Raw genomic sequence first — 27,402 nt, forward strand, 5'->3', positions numbered from 1 at the left:
ACTCCTGGCAACATTATTTGAAGTCATTATTGGCTGCCCCACAGGGCTACAGCCCCTGCACCAGCTGACACCAAACCCGCCCAGCTGCCGCAGCCCCAGGACCAGTTGCAGCAGCATCACAAGCCCATCCACTACAGCCTTTGCACAGTCGCCCCAACCATTTCCCCAGACACGTGCAACTTCTCTCCACCACCCCCGGTAAGCTACATTCTGATTATAAAACGCACCCCTCACTTTCCTCCCTAATTTTGGGTATGAAATGTGAGTTAGAAGAAACAAACTATTGGGATTTTGATAAACATTAAATAATAACTGCAAGAAGTCAACTACAATATTTTAGTGACTAAGCCAATCACTCAGTTTGTGATTGGGAGCAGGCCTGATTGCTCGGGGTGGACTTTGTGGCCCTTTGAGTACGTTGGCTCTGGGTGGTTGTGGGTTGGGTAACATGTGTGGTTGTCTGTAGCATGTGGGATAAAGGAACAACAGAGTGTGGGTAATTATATGATTCTCTAGATGAACCATAGTAGGAGGATAACAGAGAACACAAGAGAGAGGGGTGTTAGATACTGTGCCAAAAGATCACTTGGACAGATGTTCAGATCTCAAAAAGATACATTAATCTGAACATCTGTCCAAGTGATCTTTTGGCACAGTATCTAACACCCCTCTCTCTTGTGTTCTCTGTTATCTGCCATTGGGTGGCTGCAGCCTATGATCAAATACTACATGCGATTACAGTTGTTGTGACTTTCACAACGACACTTGGTGAGTAGTTTCACCCCCCCCCTCCACCCCGTACATACTGGGGTAAGACCCTATTTTTGTGCTTTCTCTCCACAGCTTTTTCCTTCTCCATAGTAGGAGGATGGCAGAGGAGGGGGGGGGTTGTTGGTTGTATTGAAATGATGAGCCATAATTAGCATATTGGCCTGGCCGTTCCTACTGGGACAAAGGCAAGTAGGTGGGAGCAGAAGGTTGCTGGGAAATGGCTGGCGCAGGCAATTGCTGCCCAGTTAAAGAGCCAGCAGTAGATTGTTGTGGGTTATAGGATGTCATGGGCTGCTCAAGGCCATATGTCTGGCCAGTTGTTGTTGGGACAGATGTCCCAGCAGAATGATGATGAGTTGGTGAATTGCTGGTGGCCACGGTGGTCTCATAGCTTGCCTGCTGCTCATCCCACCAGTGTCTTAGCATATTTAGAACATTGGTTGGGTCATTCCCTTCCTGGCTGGCCTCAAGCAGATGCAGAATACCTGCCCTTACTCGGACCTGCCGGTTGGCTGGAACCAAAGTGAGATGTGGGCCAAGGGACCTGCAAAACTGCTCGGCATCTGTTTCAGGGTTTTGACTATTTAGGATATGGAGAACACGGCTTTCTATTAAGTCTGGCAGAGAGGTAATCTCCTTTGAACGTCGCATCCGTCGAATTTTAAATAAAGCAACACTGGGCCTAGGGAGCACACGTTGGGTTGGGACTTGGGATGCAGAATCGGATGCCAATTGACCTGCTGGCTGTCTAGTGTTGACAGCAGCTCCACTTGGGCCCTCTCCAGCATCTGCATCTACTTGTGGCTCGTTGCCTTGACTTGTCTCTGCCTCCACTTGTGTATCTGTCTCTGATTGCGAGGTAATACGGGTGGAGGGTCCGGCTGTAGCAGACTCAGATTCTGATTTATCCAGATTATCATCTATCCTATGCAAAATAAAAATATGATCATATGAAATTACATACACCAAGAATTACATACGCCTTTGCTTTGTTTTCACATAAGGCTAGGTTCACACTTCCGTTAAATAGAATCAGTCACAATCTGCTGCTCTGGTAAACAACGGAATCCGTTTGGCGGATTCCGTTGTTCCCATAGACTTATATGAGCGGCAGATTGTGACTGATGATGCTGCGTTGCATCCTCCGTCCGACTGATCAGTCGTGGAACGACTGACCGCGGGGCGGAAGGAACGCAGCTTGTAACATTTTGGAGCAGGGCAATCGGTAGAATTTCGCTGCGCATGCTCTCTCTGGCTCCCTGCACACGTAACCAGGATACACATCAGGTTACCAAGCAATGCGCTTTGCCTAGTTACCCGATATTTACCCTGGTTACGTGTGCAAGGAGCTCGACAATTCCCCGCTCGGCTCCGCCCCCTCCCGCAATCCGCATGTATACACATACACACACAGTACACACTCACACTCACCTGTCCCATGCAGACCGTGGCACTGTCACCATGTCTCACCATGCAGACCGCGGCACTGACGTCCTCAGCTCCACAGCCCCCCTCGGCTCCACCCACCCCGCACTTCGCCCCCCACACTCCGCCCCCCGCACACAACGGAGTCCGACAATGAATTTCTGTTCATTGACATCCATTGTACAATGCATCAGTCACATGCGTCAAGCAACGCATGTGACTGATGCAAAACAACGGAAATGTGAACCTAGCCTTATACATTTAAATTTTAGACTTAGTTAAATTTTTTAAATGGTTTAAACATTGCCAACCTATGTAGAATCACTTACTGGTTTAATTCCATAACTGGACGAAGAAACTGCAAATTGTGATAATAGATATACGGCCTCTTCTTGGATGTTGAAAGGAGAGCGTTAAACTCTCGTCTATATTGGTCCCTAAATGAGCGCCAGCGCCGTTTCAATATTTCAACTGTCCAAAAAAAGAGAATACATTAAACAGGCTTTAATATTAACCAAATTTAAACACAGAAACAGTCTGGAAAAGCAGTGCTTGTTTTTTTACAAAGTTAACGTTGGCAAGTTAAAGGGAACCTGTCATCAGAAATTTGGCTTTCAACCTAAATGTTGTCCCTTCTGCAGCTCCTGGGCTGCATTCTAGTAAGGTTTCTATACTTTTTGTGCCCCCTTTTAAACCAAAATAAATACTTTATAAAACTGTACCTTTCAGTTTGAAAATCTTGTAAATCATCCATGGGGGCGGGCCGTCTGGTGTCCGTTGCTGTATCTTACGCTGTCCCCCATGCTCCAAATCATCCCTCAGGACGCCGGCCACTGCGCCCGAGATCCCGTGCACGCCGGGACACCTAGTGACGTGGTTGCAGGCACGAGAGTATGGGCGGCGCTGTGATTGCATCGCAAGTGCCCGCCCATACTCTCGTGGGCGCGCTCTCCCCTCTGTACGTCGCTCAGATCCTCTCCGCTTCTCCTGTAGTGGCCTGCTCCGCTCCTCCCATCTATTTCCTGCTGCAGGGTACAATGGGGAGGAGGTGACGTCGGGCCGGCGCAGAACACTGGAGGCAGTGGGGAAAGGGCAGGCACGAGAGTATGGGCGGGCACTTGCGATGCAATCACAGCGCCGCCCATACTCTCGTGCCTGCGACCACGTCACCAGGTGTCCCGGCGTGCACGGGACCTCGGGCGCAGTGGGCGGCGTCCTGAGGGATGATTTGGAGCATGGGGGACGGCGTAAGATACAGCAACGGACGCCACACGGCCCGCCCCCATGGATGATTTACAAGATTTTCAAACCGAAAGGTACAAGTTTATAAAGTATTTATTTTGGTTTAAAAGGGGGCACAAAAAGTATAGAAACCTTACTAGAATGCAGCCCAGGAGCTGCAGAGGGGGAAACATTTAGGTTGAAAGCCAAATTTCTGATGACAGGTTCCCTTTAAATATATTAACTACCTGCTGACCTGTTGGCCATATTCTCCATCATGATGTTACTATTGCTTCAGCTGTTGTCAGCTTTTGCCACAATGACATCATTTAATTTACTTTGTTCTAAAAATTTGCACTTGTGTAAAATTTTTGTGTCCAACAATACAACGCCTCAGTGCAAAATGTTTTAAGAGGAGGCAACGGATATCTCAACCTTTGTCAATGAGTGGGCTAGGGATATGTTGACAAATTTATTTTTTATTTTTTTTTTAATATTGGGCAAGCAAATAAAGGTATGAAGTTGAAACATACCTGTAGGTTGTTGCTGTGTTGTATATCAGATGATTAAGCAACAAACTCCTACTCACCCACCAAATAATAATTACATTTTTCATTGGTTTGTAGTGAAGCATTCTGTTTAGTAGACAGAACATCATTATCAACATCATGGCGGAGTCACGGGCGCCTCTATACTGACTTCATGGGTGTGATCAAAAGAGAACAGCATGATGTTGATTATGATGCCTTGTCTACAGAGTTTTGAGGCTGAAAAACAATATTTGGTTTTTGAAATGTTAGCCTAATAAGCTGCTTTTTGTGGGCAGAAAATGCATCAGCCGCACAGCCCCAACAGGCAGATAGGTGTCAACATCATACCTGATTTTTAATGTAACTTAAAGATAAACATTAGAAGAGGTTACGTTTTGAAGTACACCATACCTCCCAACTGTCCCGGATACAGCGGGACTATCACGATTTGCATTGTTTGTCCCGTTGCCCCGGGCGGGAGGTCCGTATCCCGTGGCTCCGCCCACCCACTCTCTCCCTGCCTCGCTGCTTTTCCCTCCTACCATCCTAACACGTGACGTGAGCATAACAGAGCGGAGCGCGCTGCCCGAAACTAGTCTCTGTCTGCTCTTTGGTCTGTGCTGCTGCTAAGGTATGAAAACTGAATCTCCCCAGCGCTGATTCCCCTCCCCCCGCCCCCGGCCGGAGCGTGAGATCCTCTGGCAGTGTTTCTCTGACTCCCATGTGTCCTTATGTATCGTGTGTGCCTGCCCTGCAGCATTGAGAATCAAACAGTGTTTGCATCTCAATGCTACAGGCACACCACGGTAGATCAGGACATTGGGGAGAGGACAGTGTGTACTTACCACTTGTGTCCTCTCCTGCAGGTGAACAGCACTGGCCGGTAATATGAAAAGATAGAAGCATTTGCAATGCTTCTATCAGCTACCGACCACTGAACCCCTGCCTGGCAGAGCTGCTGTTCACACATCAGTTTTTTCCAATCAGGCACAATCTGGTTTGTGCCTGATGCAACGGATCCGTCTCAGATTGTGAAAAAACTGATGCGACGGATCCGTTTTTTTGTTTTATGCTGAGAGAGAGAAACCCCACACGCACACATGCAGGCACTACCTCGCACGCATCATCACCACACACGCAGGCACTACCCAGCACACATCATCACCGCACACGCAGGCACTACCCAGCACGCATCATCACCGCACACGCAGGCACTACCCAGCACGCATCATCACCGCACACCCCTGCACTACCCAGTACGCATCATCACCGCACACGCAGGCATTACTCTGCACGCATCTTCACCACACACAACCCGGCATTACCTCAGTGACATCACCGCTGACAGCGCGACTCCCTTCAGTTGCTGCGTGGAGCTGATAGAGAGAGGCGGTGTTCTACTGCCGTTCCTGTCAGCTTAATATAGTAGAGCTGAGAGCGTCGCGGGACCTCTGTGGATTACGTCGGACCTGGAGGGGTATTTGGGGATTTTAATAAAATGGTGAAAGAGGGTGTTTTTTTTGTCTTTTATTCCAAATAAAGGATTTTTTTGGGTGTATGTATTTATTTACTTTCATTTACAGGTTAATCATTGGGGGTGTCTCATAGACGCCTGCCATGATTAACCCCTTATTACCCCGATTGCCACCGCACCAGGGCAATTCGGGAAGAGCCGGGTAGAGTCCTGGGACTGTCGCATCTAATGGATGCGGCAATTCCGGGCGGCTGCTGGCTGATATTTTTAGGCTGGGGGGCTCCCCATAACGTAGAGCTCCCCATCCTGAGAATACCAGCCTTCAGCCGTGTGGCTTTATCTTGACTGGTATCAAAATTGGGGGGGGGGGACCGCACGCCGTTTTTCTTTTAGTTATTTATTTATTTTACTGCACAATATAGACCCGCCCACTGGCGGCTGTGATTGGTAGTGACAGCTGTTACTCAGCGTCGGGGTGTGTCTGACTGCAACTAATCATAGGCGCCGGTGTGAATACGAGATTGAATAATGGGCGGCCGGCATTTTCAAATTAGGAGAAGCCGCCGGAGCAGTGTGACAGCCGTGCAGCCCCGCGCCGGTGATCGGTGAGTGGGTGAGAGTGAGTGAATGAGTCAGTGAGTCAGTCAGTGAGTGAGAGAGTTTGAGAGAGAGTGAGGGATTCATTGTTTGATTTTCTGACAAGCAATGAATTTATATCACTTTTGGGCATGCTCAGAAGTAAAAATCGGATACGGTACATGCTTCCGGCGTTTGAAGCATGACACCGTATCCGACTCGCATAGACTTTCAGTATGCACCATGCCGCACAGCACCGCACCCGGCGCTATGCATTTTTTTGCCGCTGGCAAAAAACGTTCCTCTCTGCGTCCTGTGCGGCCGCCGAAGTGACGATTTTTGCCGCATCCGGCAAAAACCGGATCAAACGTAAGTACATGCGGCACAATCCGGCGCTAATAAAAGTCTATGTGGTAAAACCGCACCCGGCGGCAAAAAAAACCCGGATGCGTTTTTCCCGCAAAGCGCCGGATTGTGCCGCACAGCAAAAACCTGATGTGTGAACATACCCTTAGCTGCACACCATGTTCAGCCCTCCTCCTAGGTCCTAGCTGCCTGCACACCCTGTTCAGCTCTCCTCCTGGGTCCTACCTGCCTGCACACCCTATTCAGCTCTCCTCCTGGGTCCTACCTGCCTGCACACCCTGTTCAGCTCTCCTCCTGGGTCCTAGCTGCCTGCACACCCTGTTCAGCTCTCCTCCTGCATCCTAGATGTCTGCATACCCTGTTCAGCTCTCCTCCTGGGTCCTAGCTGCCTGCAAACCCTGTTAAGCTCTCCTCCTGGGTCCTAGCTGCCTGCACACCCTGTTCAGCTCTCCTCCTGGGTCCTAGCTGCCTGCACACTCTGTTCAGTTCTCCTTCTGCATCCTAGCTGCCTGCACACCCTGTTCAGCTCTCCTCCTTGGTCCTAGCTGCCTGCACACCCTGTTCAGTCCTCCTCCTGGGTCCTAGCTGCCTGCACACCCTGTTCAGCTCTCCTCCTGGGTCCTAGCTGCCTGCACACCCTGTTCAGCTCTCCTCCTGGGTCCTAGCTGCCTGCACACCCTGTTCAGCTCTCCTCCTGGGTCCTAGCTGCCTGCACACCCTGTTCAGCTCTCCTCCTGGGACCTAGCTGCCTGCACACCCTGTTCAGCTCTCCTTCTGCATCCTAGATGTCTGCACACCCTGTTCAGCCCTTCTCCTGGGTCCTAGCTGCCTGCACACCCTGCTCAGCTCTCCTCCTGGGTCCTAGCTGCCTGCACACCCTGTTCAGCTCTCCTTCTGCATCCTAGATGTCTGCACACCCTGTTCAGCCCTTCTCCTGGGTCCTAGCTGCCTGCACACCCTGTTCAGCTCTCCTCCTGGGTCCTAGCTGCCTGCACACCCTGTTGAGCTCTCCTCCTGGGTCCTAGCTGCCTGCACACCCTGTTCAGCTCTCCTCCTGGGTCCTAGCTGCCTGCACACCATGTTCAGCTCTCCTCCTGCATCCTAGCTGCCTGCACACCCTGTTCAGCTCTCCTCCTGCATCCTAGATGTCTGCAAACCCTGTTAAGCTCTCCTCCTGGGTCCTAGCTGCCTGCACACCCTGTTCAGCTCTCCTCCTGGGTCATAGCTGCCTGCACACTCTGTTCAGTTCTCCTTCTGCATCCTAGCTGCCTGCACACCCTGTTCAGCTCTCCTCCTTGGTCCTAGCTGCCTGCACACCCTGTTCAGTCCTCCTCCTGGGTCCTAGCTGCCTGCACACCCTGTTCAGCTCTCCTCCTGGGTCCTAGCTGCCTGCACACCCTGTTCAGCTCTCCTCCTGGGTCCTAGCTGCCTGCACACCCTGTTCAGCTCTCCTCCTGGGTCCTAGATGCCTGCACACCCTGTTCAGCTCTCCTCCTGGGACCTAGCTGCCTGCACACCCTGTTCAGCTCTCCTTCTGCATCCTAGATGTCTGCACACCCTGTTCAGCCCTTCTCCTGGGTCCTAGCTGCCTGCACACCCTGCTCAGCTCTCCTCCTGGGTCCTAGCTGCCTGCACACCCTGTTCAGCTCTCCTTCTGCATCCTAGATGTCTGCACACCCTGTTCAGCCCTTCTCCTGGGTCCTAGCTGCCTGCACACCCTGTTCAGCTCTCCTCCTGGGTCCTAGCTGCCTGCACACCCTGTTCAGCTCTCCTCCTGGGTCCTAGCTGCCTGCACACCCTGTTCAGCTCTCCTCCTGGGTCCTAGCTGCCTGCACACCCTGTTCAGCTCTCCTCCTGGGTCTTAGCTGCCTGCACACCCTGTTCAGCTCTTCTCCTGGGTCCTAGCTGCCTGCACACCCTGTTCAGCCCTCCTCCTGGGTACTAGCTGCCTGCACACCCTGTTGAGCTCTCCTCCTGGGTCCTAGCTGCCTGCACACCCTGTTCAGCTCTCCTCCTGGGTCCTAGCTGCCTGCACACCCTGTTCAGCTCTCCCCTGGGTCCTAGCTGCCTGCACACCCTGTTCAGCCCTCCTCCTGGGTCCTAGCTGCCTGCACACCCTGTTCAGCTCTCCTCCTGGGTCCTAGCTGCCTGCACACCCAGTTCAGCTCTCCTTCTGCATCCTAGATGTCTGCACACCCTCTTCAGCTCTCCTCCTGGGTCCTAGCTGCCTGGAGGGCGGTGTAGTGGTTAACGATACTGCCCCAGACTGTGCAGCAAGGGGTTAATCCTGCTGCTGTTGTAATTGTCAGCCTCATCCACATCCCTGGATCCTGCTCTCCCTGGGGAGGAGGGGACTCCTCCCAGCTCCTCCTTAGAGTTTGAGCCCCATTATATCACGTGCCCCTTTCCTATATATAGGGAGTCGGGGGTGGGGTTATCCCCTCTTCCCCTGGGGGTTTCCAGGATCCGGCAGCAGCTCGTCCCTCCCTCCCTCCCTGTTGCTATTCGTTTTCATTGTTTATGACATTATTCTCTTTTCTGTTGTCAACAGTTAATAACATTTTCTCAAGTGAAGTCACAGCGGCATGTTTAAACAGGAGTTTGGTGGGAGAGCGGAAGTCCACGGTCGTGTGTCTGAGATCCCTTCTCACCTCCGAAGTTGTTTGTTGATGTTTACATTTTATACGGAGTGAAAAATTTTATAAAAAATTTATATATCCAAGTAAAGCTGTGACCGATACCTGCCAAATATTGTGTCTGTGTGTTTTCTGTTGGGATGGGGATGTGTTTTAGAGGGTATAGTGTTGATTCATGTCTGTACAGTCTGCACACCCAGTTCAGCTCTCCTCCTGGGTCCTAGCTGCCTGCACACCCTGTTCAGCCCTCCTCCTGGGTCCTAGCTGCCTGCACACCCTTTTCAGCTCTCCTCCTGGGTCCTAGCTGCCTGCACACCCAGATCAGCTCTCCTCCTGGGTCCTAGCTGCCTGCACACCCTGTTCAGCTCTCCTCCTGGGTCCTAGCTGCCTGCACACCCTGTTCAGCTCTCCTCCTGGGTCCTAGCTGCCTGCACACCCTGTTCAGCTCTCCTCCTGGGTCCTAGCTGCCTGCACACCCTGTTCAGCTGTCCTCCTGGGTCCTAGCTACCTGCACACCCTGTTCAGCCCTCCTCCTGGGTCTTAGCTGCCTGCAAACCCTGTTCAGCTCTCCTCCTGGGACCTAGCTGCCTGCACACCCTGTTCAGCTCTCCTTCTGCATCCTAGATGTCTGCACACCCTGTTCAGCCCTTCTCCTGGGTCCTAGCTGCCTGCACACCCTGCTCAGCTCTCCTCCTGGGTCCTAGCTGCCTGCACACCCAGTTCAGTTCTTCTCCTGGGTCCTAGCTGCCTGCACACCCTGTACAGCTCTCCTCCTGGGTCCTAGCTGCCTGCACACCCTGTTCAGCTCTCCTCCTGGGTCCTAGCTGCCTGCACACCCAGTTCAGCTCTCCTACTGGGTCCTAGCTGTCTGCACACCCTGTACAGCTCTCCTCCTGGGTCCTAGCTGCCTGCACACCCTGTTCAGCTCTCCTCCTGGGTCCTAGCTGCCTGCACACCCAGTTCAGCTCTCCTACTGGGTCCTAGCTGTTTGCACACCCTGTTCATTTCTCCTGCTGGGTCCTAGCTACCTGCACACCCTGTTCAGCTCTTCTCCTGGGTCCTAGCTGCCTGCACACCCTGTTCAGCTCTCCTCCTGGGTCCTAGCTGCCTGCACACCCTGTTCAGCTCTCCTCCTGGGTCCTAGCTGCCTGCACACCCTGTTCAGCTCTCCTCCTGGGTCCTAGCTGCCTGCACACCCTGTTCAGCTCTCCTCCTGGGTCCTAGCTGCCTGCACACCATGTTCAGCTCTCCTCCTGGGTCCTAGCTGCCTGCACACCCTGTTCAGCCCTCCTCCTGGGTCCTAGCTGCCTGCACACCCTGTTCAGCCCTCCTCCTGCGTCCTAGCTGCCTGCACACCCTGTTCAGCTCTCCTCCTGGGTCCTAGCTGCCTGCACACCCTGTTCAGCTCTCCTTCTGCATCCTAGATGTCTGCACACCCTGTTCAGCTCTCCTCCTGGGTCCTAGCTGCCTGCACACCCTGTTCAGCTCTCCTCCTGGGTTCTAGCTGCCTGCACTCCCTGTTCGGCCCTCCTCCTGGGTCCTAGCTGCCTGCACACCCTGCTCAGCTCTCCTCCTGGGTCCTAGCTGCCTGCACACCCTGTTCAGCCCTCCTCTTGGGTCCTACCTGCCTGCACACTCTGTTCAGCTCTCCTTCTGGGTCTTAGCTGCCTGCACAACCAGTTCAGCTCTCCTCCTGGGTCCTAGCTGCCTGCACACCCTGTTCAGCTCTCCTCCTGGGTCCTAGCTGCCTGCACACCCTGTTCAGCTCTCCTCCTGGGTCCTAGCTGCCTGCACACCCTGTTCAACCCTTCTCCTCGGTCCTAGCTGCCTGCACACCCTGTTCAGCTCTCCTCCTGGGTCCTAGCTGCCTGCACACCCTGTTCAGCTCTTCTCCTGGGTCCCAGCTGCCTGCACACCCTGTTCAGCTCTCCTCCTGGGTCCTAGCTGCCTGCACACCCTTTTCAGCTCTTCTTCTGCATCCTAGATGTCTGCACACCCTGTTCAGCTCTTCTCCTGGGTCCTAGCTGCCTGCACACCCTGTTCAGCTCTCCTCCTTGGTCCTAGCTTCCTACACACCCTGTTCAGCTCTCCTCCTGGGTCCTAGCTGCCTGCACACCCTGTTCAGCTCTTCTCCTGGGTCCTAGCTGCCTGCACACCCTGTTCAGCTCTTCTTCTGCATCCTAGATGTCTGCACACCCTGTTCAGCTCTTCTCCTGGGTCCTAGCTGCCTGCACACCCTGTTCAGCTCTCCACCTGGGTCCTAGCTGCCTGCACACCCTGTTCAGCTCTCCTACTGGGTCCTAGCTGCCTGCACACCCTGTTCAGCTCTTCTCCTGGGTCCTAGCTGCCTGCACACCCTGTTCAGCTCTCCTCCTGGGTCCTAGCTGCCTGCACACCCTGTTCAGCTCTTCTCCTGGGTCCTAGCTGCCTGCACACCCTGTTCAGCTCTCCTCCTGGGTCCTAGCTTCCTGTACACCCTGTTCAGCTCTTCTTCTGCATCCTAGATGTCTGCACACCCTGTTCAGCTCTCCTCCTGGGTCCTAGCTGCCTGCACACCCTGTTCAGCTCTCCTCCTGGGTCCTAGCTTCCTGTACACCCTGTTCAGCTCTTCTTCTGCATCCTAGATGTCTGCACACCCTGTTCAGCTCTCCTCCTGGGTCCTAGCTGCCTGCACACCCTGTTCAGCCCTTCTCCTGGGTCCTAGCTGCCTGCACACCCTGCTCAGCTCTCCTCCTGGGTCCTAGCTGCCTGCACACCCAGTTCAGTTCTTCTCCTGGGTCCTAGCTGCCTGCACACCCTGTACAGCTCTCCTCCTGGGTCCTAGCTGCCTGCACACCCTGTTCAGCTCTCCTCCTGGGTCCTAGCTGCCTGCACACCCAGTTCAGCTCTCCTACTGGGTCCTAGCTGTCTGCACACCCTGTTCATTTCTCCTGCTGGGTCCTAGCTGCCTGCACACCCTGTTCAGCTCTTCTCCTGGGTCCTAGCTGCCTGCACACCCTGTTCAGCTCTCCTCCTGGGTCCTAGCTCTCCTCCTGGGTTCTAGCTGCCTGCACACCCTGTTCGGCCCTCCTCCTGGGTCCTAGCTGCCTGCACACCCTGCTCAGCTCTCCTCCTGGGTCCTAGCTGCCTGCACACCCTGTTCAGCCCTCCTCTTGGGTCCTACCTGCCTGCACACTCTGTTCAGCTCTCCTTCTGGGTCTTAGCTGCCTGCACAACCAGTTCAGCTCTCCTCCTGGGTCCTAGCTGCCTGCACACCCTGTTCAGCTCTCCTCCTGGGTCCTAGCTGCCTGCACACCCTGTTCAGCTCTCCTCCTGGGTCCTAGCTGCCTGCACACCCTGTTCAACCCTTCTCCTCGGTCCTAGCTGCCTGCACACCCTGTTCAGCTCTCCTCCTGGGTCCTAGCTGCCTGCACACCCTGCTCAGCTCTCCTCCTGGGTCCTAGCTGCCTGCACACCCTGTTCAGCCCTCCTCTTGGGTCCTACCTGCCTGCACACTCTGTTCAGCTCTCCTTCTGGGTCTTAGCTGCCTGCACAACCAGTTCAGCTCTCCTCCTGGGTCCTAGCTGCCTGCACACCCTGTTCAGCTCTCCTCCTGGGTCCTAGCTGCCTGCACACCCTGTTCAGCTCTCCTCCTGGGTCCTAGCTGCCTGCACACCCTGTTCAACCCTTCTCCTCGGTCCTAGCTGCCTGCACACCCTGTTCAGCTCTCCTCCTGGGTCCTAGCTGCCTGCACACCCTGTTCAGCTCTTCTCCTGGGTCCCAGCTACCTGCACACCCTGTTCAGCTCTCCTCCTGGGTCCTAGCTGCCTGCACACCCTGTTCAGCTCTTCTTCTGCATCCTAGATGTCTGCACACCCTGTTCAGCTCTTCTCCTGGGTCCTAGCTGCCTGCACACCCTGTTCAGCTCTCCTCCTTGGTCCTAGCTTCCTACACACCCTGTTCAGCTCTCCTCCTGGGTCCTAGCTGCCTGCACACCCTGTTCAGCTCTTCTCCTGGGTCCTAGCTGCCTGCACACCCTGTTCAGCTCTTCTTCTGCATCCTAGATGTCTGCACACCCTGTTCAGCTCTTCTCCTGGGTCCTAGCTGCCTGCACACCCTGTTCAGCTCTCCACCTGGGTCCTAGCTGCCTGCACACCCTGTTCAGCTCTCCTACTGGGTCCTAGCTGCCTGCACACCCTGTTCAGCTCTTCTCCTGGGTCCTAGCTGCCTGCACACCCTGTTCAGCTCTCCTCCTGGGTCCTAGCTGCCTGCACACCCTGTTCAGCTCTTCTCCTGGGTCCTAGCTGCCTGCACACCCTGTTCAGCTCTCCTCCTGGGTCCTAGCTTCCTGTACACCCTGTTCAGCTCTTCTTCTGCATCCTAGATGTCTGCACACCCTGTTCAGCTCTCCTCCTGGGTTCTAGCTGCCTGCACACCCTGTTCAGCTCTCCTCCTGGGTCCTAGCTGCCTGCACACCCTGTTCAGCTCTTCTCCTGGGTCCTAGCTGCCTGCACACCCTGTTCAGCTCTCCTCCTGGGTCCTAGCTACCTGCACACCCTGTTCAGCTCTCCTCCTGGGTCCCAGCTACCTGCACACCCTGTTCAGCTCTCCTCCTGGGTCCTAGCTACCTGCACACCCTGTTCAGCTCTCCTCCTGGGTCCTAGCTGCCTGCACACCCTGTTCAGCTCTCCTCCTGGGTCCTAGCTGCCTGCACACCTTATTCAGCTCTTCTCCTGCGTCCTAGCTGCCTGCACACCCTGTTCAGCTCTCCTCCTGGGTCCTAGATGCCTGCACACCCTGTTCAGCTCTCCTCCTGGGTCCTAGCGGCCTGCACACCCTGTTCAGCTCTTCTCCTGGGTCCTAGCTGCCTGCACACCCTGTTCAGCTCTCCTCCTGGGTCCTAGCTGCCTGCACACCCTGTTCAGCTCTTCTCCTGGGTCCTAGCTGCCTGCACACCCTGTTCAGCTCTCCTCCTGGGTCCTAGCTGCCTGCACACCCTGTTCAGCTCTTCTTCTGCATCCTAGATGTCTGCACACCCTGTTCAGCTCTTCTCCTGGGTCCTAGCTGCCTGCACACCTTGTTCAGCTCTCCTCCTGGGTCCTAGCTGCCTGCACACCCTGTTCAGCTCTTCTCCTGGGTCCTAGCTGCCTGCACACCCTGTTCAGCTCTCCTCCTGGGTCCTAGCTGCCTGCACACCCTGTTCAGCTCTCCTCCTGGGTCCTAGCTGCCTGCACACCCTGTTCAGCTCTTCTCCTGGGTCCTAGCTGCCTGCACACCCTGTTCAGCTCTCCTCCTGGGTCCTAGCTACCTGCACACCCTGTTCAGCTCTCCTCCTGGGTCCCAGCTACCTGCACACCCTGTTCAGCTCTCCTCCTGGGTCCTAGCTACCTGCACACCCTGTTCAGCTCTCCTCCTGGGTCCTAGCTGCCTGCACACCCTGTTCAGCTCTCCTCCTGGGTCCTAGCTGCCTGCACACCTTATTCAGCTCTTCTCCTGCGTCCTAGCTGCCTGCACACCCTGTTCAGCTCTTCTCCTGGGTCCTAGCTGCCTGCACACCCTGTTCAGCTCTCCTCCTGGGTCCTAGCTGCCTGCACACCCTGTTCAGCTCTCCTCCTGGGTCCTAGCTACCTGCACACCCTGTTCAGCTCTCCTCCTGGGTCCTAGCGACCTGCACACCCTGTTCAGCTCTCCTCCTGGGTCCTAGCTACCTGCACACCCTGTTCAGCTCTCCTCCTGGGTCCTAGCGACCTGCACACCCTGTTCAGCTCTCCTCCTGGCTCCTAGCTGCCTGCACACCCTGTTCAGCTCTCCTCCTGGGTCCTAGCTGCCTGCACACCTTGTTCAGCTCTCCTCCTGGGTCCTAGCTGCCTGCACACCCTGTTCAGCTCTCCTCCTGGGTCCTAGCTGCATGGGCACAGCATTTCCAAAATGCCATAGAAATGGCTGGGAAGTGCCTGAGCTGCAGATTTTCGGGAAATCTGCGGCTTTTCTGCGAGAAATCCGCGGCAAAATCCGCGCATTTTCCGCAGCGGGGCACATAGCCATATGGTGTAAGCTTACATGTCAGAAAATGTGGCTAACAATACATGCTAGCAAACACACAGCCAGCTTGTATTAATTTTTTTTGTTTTTATAGTGTTTAAAGCAATGTAAAAACACTAATTTTAGGTCAGAAACACATTTCAATATAGTTCTGAGTAAACTGATATGTATGGCCATTACTGGGAAAGGGACAGACAATATTAATGTACAACCCTTCTTTAAAATATTTTACATGCGTGCCTTATGATAGTAAGAGAAGAGGTGTTAGTTAGGATGTGGCTTATACTCTTCTCTGTAAGTTGACATGAAGTAATCACGTATTTGAATCTTCTTTTTTTTTCTTCCTGTAAATTTCTCTTGTTTACTTTAATAAAGAAAGATTAAACATAAAATATTTTACATCACATTTTTAAAACATAATTTAAACAATTAAAAAATTGACAAAAAGGCACAATCATGGCACCACTTACCAAACTTTGTACGCTTTGTAGTAGACAAATTTGCCCATCCACCCCCAGTATATAGTTCTTCGGCTATTTGAAGCCATGCTTGCTCTGTGGTTAATCTATTGTGATACCCCTCAACCCGGGTATCCCACAAGACTGGATGGGTTTCCACTAACGCAATTAGCCGTTCAGGGTCCACACGGGGGGCCATTTTTGCAAGATAAGACACAGCTCAATGTTAAAACACCTATTCTCATAATCCTGAACTCCACACTGGAAGTGCACACCAGAATGTAATCAAGTTTGTGTGGCGCCCCTGAGGCTTCCGTCGCCACAGGTCATTGCACCCCATCCAGCGGTGTGATGCCCATTCTGCGTGAGGAAGGGAGTGAACACCGGTCCCCTGGTAAATCTACACTACACCCATTGCTAGGAACACACTGGGACCAGGGATAGTGGCAGAAACCCTCCCATGCTGCATGCTGGGAGGGGCCGTAAGACCCATCCCTGCTCCTATAGGGTAGATCAGAGCAACTGGGGAGGTGGGAGGAGCCACATGAGGGTAGACACAGAAAGGAAAGTCTAGTGTGAGGGGATAGAGATAGAGAGAGTGTGGGGAAGGAGAAGGAGGTCTGCAGGAGGCAGGCAAGGAGGAGAAGTGAAAGGAAAGAGAGCTCCAAGTCAGTCAGGAGCTGAAACAAAGAAAGAGACGCTTCCTGGTGAAGATCCTGGGACTCAGAGGGTCCAGGTGACACCAAGCAGAGGACAGAAGGGGTCCCAGGGCCACGGGTAGCTGTAGAGCTGCGGTGGCCTGCTCCACAGGAACATCGGTGGAGGGATCAAGCTGCAACAGCGGACGGTCCCTAGAAACCGGAGGAGTGCAAAATCATCTCCAAACAGTAAAAACCGAGGCCCAGGGAAAGTTGTAAACTCCCCGGGCCACAGCCCACAGCAGAACCTCTAGAAAAGGGGTAATCAGCCGACAGGTGACCCCCCAGCCTGGAGGCTGTTGTGGAGGCCAAGCCAGGTTTATCCTACAAAAGGCAAGGCTTAGGAAGACAACAGAAGACAGAGTCACTTAAGAGAAGGGCACCGTGTTTTGCTCCAAGAATCACCCAAAAACGGCGGAGGTCCCTGACAGTGGTCCCAGCAGTCCAAGGGTTCCTGCCGGCTTTGACAAGAATTGTGAGTAAAGAACTTGAACTGCACCCTTGGAGTGGTCTCTGTTATTTTATCTGCTTAGCCTTCCATCACACCATAGACTCTCACGAGCACCAACAGTGTCCCCGGGGCACCGCTCCACCTGTGGGGAGCAGTACCACCATTGCTGCCATATCATCACCCCGGAGGCCTTACACAGCAGCGGCGGCTTAATAGCCACATGCCACAGGTGGCGTCACGAACACAAACTTTATTCAAACTCCAAGTCTGAAGCCATACTCAAAACTGACACCCACCAGGGCCACGGAGCCGGGCCCCGCCACCACTGACTACCCCCGGACTAGTCCGGCCCGGCACCGGGTGTCCCATAGCCCTGGGGTGGGCGAGTCAACTTTTGGCGTCACGAACAGGATTTCGTGCCCGGCGACCACCGGGTACTGTGCGCCTGAAGAACCGTGTGACAAAACTGTGTGTTTTACAGTGAAAACCGCCGCCATTAGCGCTGCTGAGAGCGGGAAGAAGGGGGGCGTGCCAGAAGAAAGGGTGCGAAGAGAAGCCCCGCCCCCTTGGTCTTGGCAGAAAGAGCACGAAGCAGTGCCCGCTATGCAGAGCAGCGGATGAAAAATGGCGCGCTAAGAATGCTGCCTAGAGGAAGAGAGAAGATGGCTCCTGTAAGCGGAGGCCAGGAAGAGCTTACCTGGATCAGGCCTGTGACCGCCGCTGAGCCAAAGGCTGAGGTCGGGAGGATGGCTGACAGGATGAAGGAGCGGGAAGTTACCAGACTGCTGCTGAGCAACATCAAAAGTCTGCTACTAGAAGAAGCGACGAGTCTGCTGCTGGGAGATCGTGCAGAAGGAGACGCAGAGAGAATGGCGTCCACACGCAGCGATCCAGAGCTAGACTCCGCTGACTGGTGGGGCTGGGAGATGGACCAGTGGTGTGAAAGGCTGCAGGCGGAGGTGATGCAGCAGATCCGGCAAGCGACGCGCGGAGCAGCGACCGCCAGAACACCGGAGATGCTACTGAGGGGTGAGTCATTTAATGCCCCTGCCGGCGCCAGTGCCCCAACCCCCGCTACCATGCCCGCGGTCCCTGGAGAGATGCCCGACACGGCGACGCCGATCTGGGCCGCAGCCACGCCAGGTGCGGCCCGCCAAGATTTCGCCGCCGGAGCGACGCCCATCCACACCGCAGCAGCGACGCCAAGCCCGGCCCGTCCAGCTCAGGCCCCAGCAGCGATACCCCGCTCGGACAAACAAGATCCCGTCGCAGCGGCGACGTTAATCCACGCCGCAGATGCGGCCTGCCAAGCCCAGGCTGCAGCCACGCCAGGTGCGGCCCGTCAAGAATCGGTCACAGCAGCGACTCCAATACAGGCCGCCGCCATGCCAGGCGCGGCCCGCCAAGACCAGCAGACGCAGACTGTGCTGACCGCTGTCTACCTGCTGCCAGGTGGGGAGCCGGAGAAGAATCCCTACATGTAAAGAAGTAAGAAGATGCTGAACTGTAAATAGCCCCTGTCTGCCCCTCATTCTTTGTGAAGATGTCCCTTTTGTGCTGCCCTAATGTTCTTTTTTAAGATGACACCCTGCCCTGCCTTACTGCCCCTTGTGCTTTTCGAAGAAGTCACCCCCCTTGTTTATATGTACCGGGCCACGGAACTGGAATGTGGTCCCCAGTGAATGTTTATGTGTCATGTGTTACCAGGCCACTGGACTTAGTGGCTGGTATGTTGTTTTTGTAGCTTAAGGAAGCTGAACGAACTGCCAGGCTACTGGACTTGTTGTAGCCAAGATGTATATAGTTGCACCAGTTGTGCCCCCTACCAGAATTATGGGGGATGTGCCCAAACTGTGCAATAGACTGAAAGTGCACACTTAGAAGTTTCTTTATAAGAAGTTTGCAACGTTCAAATACTTGTGCCTCCCATAAAGGGAAGAAATGTTTAATTGTTTTATTGTTATGCATAACAAAAATGTTTTTGCAGTTTTTCCACATGTTTTGTTGTCTTTTCAGCCCGAGGACGTGCTGGGATTCGCTGTGGGGGAGTGTGGCGCCCCTGAGGCTTCCGTCGCCACAGGTCATTGCACCCCATCCAGCGGTGTGATGCCCATTCTGGGTGAGGAAGGGAGTGAACACCGGTCCCCTGGTAAATCTACACTACACCCATTGCTAGGAACACACTGGGACCAGGGATAGTGGCAGAAACCCTCCCATGCTGCATGCTGGGAGGGGCCGTAAGACCCATCCCTGCTCCTATAGGGTAGATCAGAGCAACTGGGGAGGTGGGAGGAGCCACATGAGGGTAGACACAGAAAGGAAAGTCTAGTGTGAGGGGATAGAGATAGAGAGAGTGTGGGGAAGGAGGAGGAGGTCTGCAGGAGGCAGGCAAGGAGGAGAAGTGAAAGGAAAGAGAGCTCCAAGTCAGTCAGGAGCTGAAACGAAGAAAGAGACGCTTCCTGGTGAAGATCCTGGGACTCAGAGGGTCCAAGTGACACCAAGCAGAAGACAGAAGGGGTCCCAGGGCCACGGGTAGCTGTAGAGCTGCGGTGGCCTGCTCCACAGGAACATCAGTGGAGGGATCAAGCTGCAACAGGGGACGGTCCCTAGAAACCGGAGGAGTGCAAAATCATCTCCAAACAGTAAAAACCGAGGCCCAGGGAAAGTTGTAAACTCCCCGGGCCACAGCCCACAGCAGAACTTCTAGAAAAGGGGTAATCAGCCGACAGGTGACCCACCAGCCTGGAGGCTGTTGTGGAGGCCAAGCCAGGTTTATCCTACAAAAGGCAAGGCTTAGGAAGACAGCGGAAGACAGAGTCACTTAAGAGAAGGGCACCGGGTTTTGCTCCAAGAATCACCCAGAAACGGCGGAGGTCCCTGACAGTGGTCCCAGCAGTCCAAGGGTTCCTGCCGGCTTTGACAAGAATTGTGAGTAAAGAACTTGAACTGCACCCTTGGAGTGGTCTCTGTTATTTTATCTGCTTAGCCTTCCATCACACCATAGACTCTCACGAGCACCAACAGTGTCCCCGGGGCACCGCTCCACCTGTGGGGAGCAGTACCACCATTGCTGCCATATCATCACCCCGGAGGCCTTACACAGCAGCGGCGGCTTAATAGCCACATACCACAGGTGGCGTCACGAACACAAACTTTATTCAAACCCCAAGTCTGAAGCCATACTCAAAACTGACACCCACTAGGGCCACGGAGTCAGGCCCCGCCACCACTGACTACCCCCAGACTAGTCCGGCCCGGCACCGGGTGTCCCATAGTCCTGGGGTGGGCGAGTCATTTGTTTAAAAAAGGGGCAGAACAAAGTTAGTCTTCTTTGGGGAAAAAAAAAAAACGCACACGGATGACACACGGATGTTACTCCATGTGCCATCCGTGATTTTCACTGACCCACTGATTTCTATTGAAACTAAACATCCGTGATGCTGGGGGAAAACGGACATGTCTCTTTGCGGAAATCACAGACACGCATGTGCGGAACATGGACACACGTCCGTGAAAAAACACTGATGTGTGAGCAGACCCATTGATTATAATGGGTGTGCGTATGTCAGTGATTCTGGTACGTGAAAAAAAAAAGCACAAACATACCAGAATCACTGACATGTGAAAGGGGCATAAAAGAGAAATTCTCTAAAGCTGTTGTCCCATCAGAGACCCCCACTGACCATCAGGGTTATTCCAGAAAGCAACAAAGAGTGATGGCGTTGTTGTGGAGAGAGGGGTGGGGGGGGGGGGGCATTTATCAGGGATACATTGTGATAACCTAAAAACTATTCCTACCAGAAGTCTTGTTCCATTTTCTGCTTCAATAGAGAACCGTCTGCTTCTTCTGCCTCTGTCGCTCTCTTAGCTGCTTGTCTGTCATTTTTTTTCTTTTTCTCTAGTAGTAACTCCTCCTTTCATGGGTTTCATCAGGAGCAGGAATAGAAACTGAAACTTTGCACTGCATCCACCAATGGTCGTGGTTAAATCCCAGTGGCTAGAAGGACCTGGTCCCTCTGCCCACTGGGAAATGGCCGACTCTATAGAGAGAAAGCTAAATCCCAGTGTGCTAAAGGACCTGGTCCCTCTGCCCACTGGGATTTAGCTTTCTCTATCCAGAGCCAGATATTTCCCAGTGGGCAGAGGGACCAGGTCCTTCTGGCCACTGGGATATATAGCCTGCTCTCTATGAGAAAGCTAAATCCTAGTGGGCTAAAGGACCAGGTCCTAATGAGTGTTTTAATACAATTCTTAGTGGGAAAAGGGACCAGGTCCTTCTGCCCACTGGGATATAGCCTGCTCTCTATAAGAAAGCTAAATCCTAGTGGGCTAAAAGACCAGGTCCTAATGAGTGTTTTAATACGATTTTTAGTGGGGAAAAAAGGATCGGGTCCTTCTGGCCACTGGGATTTAGACTGCTCTACATAAGAAGGCTAATTCCTAGTGGGCTAAAGGACCAGGTTCCAATAAGTGTTTTAATACAATTCTTAGTGGAAAAAAGGATCAGGTCCTTCTGCCCACTGGGATTTAGCCTGTTCTCTATGAGAAAGCTAAATTCTAGAGGAATAAAGGACCAGGTCCCTAGGAGATTTTTAAAATAGACACACTTGGCTAAAAACAATGTCACTACGCGAATTGGGATTTATTTTTACTGTATCTGTAGATTATCTGCAGTAGAATCATAGAATGTTATACTTGGACGGGACCTCCTGGGTCATCAGGTCCAACTCCCTGCTCAAAGCAGGATTCCCTATACTGTATCATCCCACACAGGTGTCTGTCCAGTCTCCTTTTTACGACTTTCATTGAAGGGGAACTCACAACCTCTTGTGGTTCCAGTCATTGATCACCCTCACTGTCAAAAGGTTTTTTATTCTAAAATCTAGACTGCTATTAAGTTTCCTCTCTGTTTTCTTTTTTTTTCCAAGTTAAACATTCCCAAATTCAGTAACCGTTACTCATAGGACATGGTTTGTAGACCGTTCACCATTCTGGCTGCTCTTCTCTGAACTTGCTGCAATTTGTTGATGTCTTTTTTAAGACGAGGTGCCCAGAATTGCAGATGAGGGTCTGACCAAAGAGGAGTAGAGGGTGATAATTACTTCACGTGATCTGTGCTTCTGTAAATACATTGCACAATTGTGTTTGTCTTTTTTGCTGCTGCATCACACTGTTGACTCATGTTCAGTCTGTCATCTATCAATATGCGATTAGTATATTAGTAGTACTAGATTTGAAAGTGTTCAAATTCATTTTTTTCACATAGACTAAGTGATGTGGAAGACTACAAAGTTAGCTCTTAGGTTGCATGTACAGTAGCATGTCAGCCCGCTTGTGGAAATGTGAGTGTGCTCCGCAGGAGAATTCAGCAGTCCATGCCTACGATCAGTGTTCGGTGTGCTACCTAGTTTTTCTTTTTTTTGTCCCTATGGAGAACATTCTGGCCACAGGAAGAGAAATTGACATTCTGCAGCTTGGAAAGACGTGCCGTATGTCAGTTTACGGAGTGGAGAAAAGAAATGTCGCGGGCGGAGGAGGTGACGCTACGCTCTCCCACTGCTCGGGTCCGGCCGCTGCTGCTGCGGCTGCTGCTCGGTGGTGGCTCGAGCGGTGGGCCGGATCCCGGGGACTCGAGCGGCGTTCCTCGCCCGTGAGTGAAAAGGGGGATTGATTGTGGGGGTTTTGGATATTGCCTGTGACGCCACCCACGGTTGTGGTGAGGTTGTGACACCACCGCTGCTCTGGACGGGGATCCCGGGAGCGGTGACAGGGAGCAGCTTTGATGTTAGTTCTCCCCTCCGTGGGTAGGGGGTTGGTTGTCCCGGGGCCCGGTGATGGGGTAGGTAGGGATGGATAGCAGGCGGGTTGCGGGGCCTGGTGAGGTGCAGGGTCGCGGGGGCAGCGCTGTGCCGCACGGCACGGTGGTACTCACTCAGCCAATGATGAAGACACAGTTCTTGGTAAAACACACGGCTGGATGGACGGGTCCCACAGACGGCTGCGGTGTTGTTTCTCCCGGCAGGTTGATGGTGACTGCCTTTCCCTGCACCTATGTAGTGTAACGGTTCTGATGGGTTCCCATCGGTAACCCGCTCCCCGGCTTAGATATGGGCCGGAGGAGCCCCTTTTGCCCGCAGGCTCTGGCCCTGGGAACGGTAGCCTTGGTGGTGGCTGTGTTTCCCTCTCTTGGTTGGACTGTTGCCTTCTGTCGGGACTTGGCTGCCGGGAAACCCAGGAGCTTCCCTTTGCTAACGAATTTGGCAAATTCACGGCGACTCCTAGCCTTGCCGGGGTCCGTAAGCCCCTGCCAGATGGTGCTGACTTCTCTTTGTGTACCGGTCCAGTACCGCCGGGCCACCACCCGTCCACGATCCTTGCGGTAAACTCCGATAGGCCACTCCTGCAGACGGTCACCACCGTCTGCCAACCTTGCTGATTCGTCCGGGCCACACACCCGGACCAACTTCAGGCTGCTCTTCTACCACTTCACCTCCTTTCACTTTCTCCTCCAACTCTATCTCCTTCCTCCTCCTCACTCTATCTCCTCTACAACTCAACTAAAACTCACTGTTTTCCTGCCTCCAGGACTGAGAACTCCTCGGTGGGCGGAGACCAACCGCCTGGCTAAACCCCCTGGTGTGGACATCAGCCCCTGGAGGAAGGCAACAAGGATATTGTCTGACTTCGGTGTGCCTGACCGGGAGTGTGGGGTGTGTTGGTGTTGTTCTCTGTGGTTCCTGGCTTGTCCAGGGCGCCACATTCCCCCTTAGTAAAATGCAGACCGTCCGCGGGCTGCCCGTCCATCACCGGTTTTATTTTCACAAACTGGAAAAGATAAACGTTAAAACAAGTTACAAATATAATAACATCTTCCCACATTGGGAGGTACTCTTACTTAAACGTTACTAAACGGTACGGCTTCCGCTCTCTCCCACCCAAGCAACCTGGCCCTGATGCTGCCCCTAAGCAAGTGGGCAGCACTCCTTGACCCCAGTCCTGCATCAGATTGCCCGAGCGGGTTCTGTCCTTTTCAGAGGACCCACGTCCATGGGGAACCCCTGAACCCCTCCAGAGGATCGCCACCGGTTCCGGTGGTGGCTGGGCCCCAGCCTACTCCACTGCGGGCCCTTCCTCCAATCTGCCTCTCCGGAGGCGGTAACGGTAAAGCCAACAACATATTTATTTACAAGCCACAAGTTTGTGGTTACCCTGCTAGTTCTCGGGCCTGTTCGTAGTAGTTTCTACGCATAATTTGAAAAGGGGGTCCCAACGGGGACCAGTTGCCGGCAACGACCGGTTCCAATCAAGTTGTCAATCAGGTAACTTTCACGGTATCATTCACTTCTTATCATTTTCAAAACTTGCAAACGGTACTTTCAACACACAAAGTCCCAACGGGGGACAATTGCAACGGGACTCCGCTGCCATCATTCTGATTCCTTGGCTGAGGCGGCCCCATCCTCCGCCACCAGCATATCAAACATGCAGTGACATGCCTGCGGTAACAGGGGTGCCCGGTATCCGTTCCCACCGGTGCGTGGGGTGTAGAAAACCACCGGGTCTCCTTCATAGCGGGGACGCTCACTCGCCCTCTCGGACTCGGAGGTGGGCTCGGCACCACTCCCGGCAGGTTGATGGTGACTGCCTTTCCCTGCACCTATGTAGTGTAACGGTTCCGATGGGTTCCCACCGGTAACCCACTCCCCGGCTTCGATATGGGCCAGAGGAGCCCCTTTTGCCCGCAGGCTCTGGCCCTGGGAACGGTAGCCTTGGCGGTGGCTGTGTTTCCCTCTCTTGGTTGGACTGTTGCCTTCTGTCGGGACTTGGCTTCTGGGAAACCCAGGAGGTTCCCTTCGCTAACGAATTTGGCAAATTCACGGCGACTCCTAGCCTTGCCGGGGTCCGTAAGCCCCTGCCAGATGGTGCTGACTTCTCTTTATGTACCGGTCCGGTACCGCCGGGCCACCGCCCGTCCACGGTCCTTGCGACAAACTCCTGCAGACGGTCACCACCGTCTGCCAACCTTGCTGATCCGTCCGGGCCACACACCCGGACCAAGTTCAGGCTGCTCTTCTACCACTTCACCTCCTTTCACTTTCTCCTTCCTCCTCCTCACTCTATCTCCTCTACAACTCAACTAAAACTCACTGTTTTCCCGCCTCCAGGACTGAGAACTCTTCGGTGGGCGGAGACCAACCGCCTGGCTCCACCCCCTGGTGTGGACATCAGCCCCTGGAGGAAGGCAACAAGGATTTTGTCTGACTTCGGTGTGCCTGACCGGGAGTGTGGGGTGTGTTGGTGTTGTTCTCTGTGGCCCCTGGCTTGTCCAGGGCGCCACAGAAGCACCGTGGGCAGAAGATTTCTATAAATCCTTCCACTGTGCTTGTAATGTACAACGTAGCATTCTGAATGGAGAAAAACAAGCTACTTGCAAAATGCTGCAAACAATGACTGTGCACATACCCTAAGGCTATGTGCGCACGCTGCGTTCTATTACGCAGCGTGTAAGTCACTGCATGTGCGTCTCAGAACTCATCCGAAAAGCTGCGTTCTGAGACGCATTGTGACTGCAGAATTCCTGCTGAATTCATGCGTTCTGGATGCTTTCAGAACGCACAATTTTGACAGTGCGGTCCCATTTGGCTCCGCAGCATCCCCATAGACTTGCAGCCGAGTGGGACCGCACTGTAAAAAGAGCATGGCTGGCTGCGGGAGACAGTCGCGCAATCAGAATGAACTCGGATGAACTTCACCTGACTTCATTGTGATCGTGCGGCTCTGTGTGTGTGCTGCGGCTTGATTTGTGGTCACACGTGAAGGACTCACCGGTGACCGCAAATCCCCTGAGTGATTGCAGTGAGCCGCGCGATCATCGTGCCATCACTCAGGTTACCCTCGGCCAGCTGGAGTCCTCCACCTGAGACCTGTGGCCGCGGGTAACCTGAGTGCCGTCTCCGCTGGCAGCCCGGATAACCTCAGTTGCTGCATGGAGCTGACAGGAGCCACGGTGTCCTACTGCCGTTCCTGTCAGCTTCATGTAGCAGAGCTGGATGCGTCGCGGGAACTCGTGAGGATTACGTCGGACCTGGAGGGGTATTTGGGGATGTTAATGAAGTGGTGAAAGAGGGGGGTTTTTTTGTCTTTTATTTCAAATAAAGGATTTTTTGGGGTGTTTGTTGTTATTTACTTTCACTTACAGATTAATCATTGCGGGTGTCTCATAGACACCTGCAATGATTAACGTAGGGCATAGTGGCAGCTCTGCGCTGCTGCCATTAACTCCTTATTACCCAGATTGCCACCGCACCAGGGCAATTCTGGATGAGCCGGGTAGAGTCCCGGGACTGTTGCATATAAATGATGTGGCAATTCCGGGCGGCTGCTGGCTGATATTTTTAGGGTGGGGGGCTCCCCATAACGTGGGGCTCCCCATCCTGAGAATACCAGCCTTCAGCTGTGTGGCTTTATCTTGGCTGGTATCAAAATTGGGGGGGACCGCACGGCGTTTTTTTTTAATTATTTATTTCTTTATTTTACTGCACTACATAGACCCGCCCACCGGCGGCTGTGATTGGTTGCAGTGAGACATCTGTCACTCAGCATGGGGGCGTGTCTGACTGCAACCAATCATAGGCGCCGGTGGGCGGGGGAAGCAGGGAATACGAGATTGAATAAGCGGCTGGCATTTTCAAATCAGGAGAAGGCCCGGAGCAGTGTGACAACCGTGCAGCACCGCGCCGGTGATCGGTCAGTGATTAGTAAGTATGAGAGAGTGGGGAGAGGGATAGACCGACAGAGAGAAAGACTGACCGACAGGGATATAGAGAGACAGAGAGAGAGACCGACATTGCAACCAAAACGCACAAAAGAAGTGACATGTTGCTTTTTAGAACGCAGCGTCTTGGCAGCAGCCAGAACGCAGCATCTTGGCAGCAGCCGAAACGCTTTGTTCTAAAACGCAACGTGGGGATGGAATTTGCACAATCTTCATAGATTGTGCTGGGGACGCAGGACGCATGCAGTTCCACTGCGTTGCAGATCGCAGCATAACTGCATGAAAATACGCAACGTGCGCACATAGCCTAACGGTCCCAAACCAGATTGAGCATGGTCTTCACTGCAGTGGTGTTCTATGCTGCTTGGCTGCAGCTGTGACATCCCGTCAACATCGCTGCAGTCAATCACAGATCTCCGTGGCTCATCCGATGTAGTTGGAACAAGTTGCTGAGGTCACTGATTGGCTGGAAGAGACTAATGTCTTGATGTAGACACTTCTGAACTCATGTAGTGTTACTAAACTTTCTTGTTTTGTTACACATGGATTCGAATGAAAAAAGTGAATCGGGACAAGACCTTTAGTTGCAGGGCGCCCTTTGCATTTTTTTTTTTTCATTTCAACTCACTATTCCAAACTTTTCTATGAAAGGTGTTTTTTTCCCTTTAAAGTGGTTATTTTATGAAATAAATCTATTCACAATGATGTACATGTATTAGAAAAACACTCCAAAGAGCACAACGTAATTGTATGTGGGGATAATGTAGTATAAACCCCCACAATTGGCACAAACTCAAAAGCATGATACATAAGCAAGAGGACCAAGAGTTGTTACGTGCAAAAATAGATTGGTGGGGTGATTAATGGTGGGGTGGTATGCCCCAGCCTGGTCACAGGGGCAACTACAGGAAAAGCGACGTACGTTTCGAAAAAAGTCTGTTAAAATCTTCATCGGGGTAGAGGTATTCTGACCATCAACCCCAAAGTTCCGGTTTTAAAT

At 53.3% G+C, this 27,402-nt stretch overlaps 1 long non-coding RNA gene across 1 annotated transcript; it reads right to left on the reverse strand.

Moving 5' to 3' along the window:
* Positions 1–687: 687 nt before the first annotated feature.
* Positions 688–20,509, reverse strand: LOC142301968 (uncharacterized). Its single transcript, XR_012752913.1, has 3 exons — positions 20,426–20,509; positions 2,526–2,667; positions 688–1,696 (listed from the first exon to the last, which is right to left on the reverse strand). It is a non-coding gene; the product is annotated as an uncharacterized LOC142301968 (long non-coding RNA).
* Positions 20,510–27,402: the final 6,893 nt, after the last annotated feature.

Source organism: Anomaloglossus baeobatrachus, chromosome 4 (assembly GCF_048569485.1).
Source record: "Anomaloglossus baeobatrachus isolate aAnoBae1 chromosome 4, aAnoBae1.hap1, whole genome shotgun sequence".
Classification (NCBI taxonomy): Eukaryota; Metazoa; Chordata; class Amphibia; order Anura; family Aromobatidae; genus Anomaloglossus; species Anomaloglossus baeobatrachus.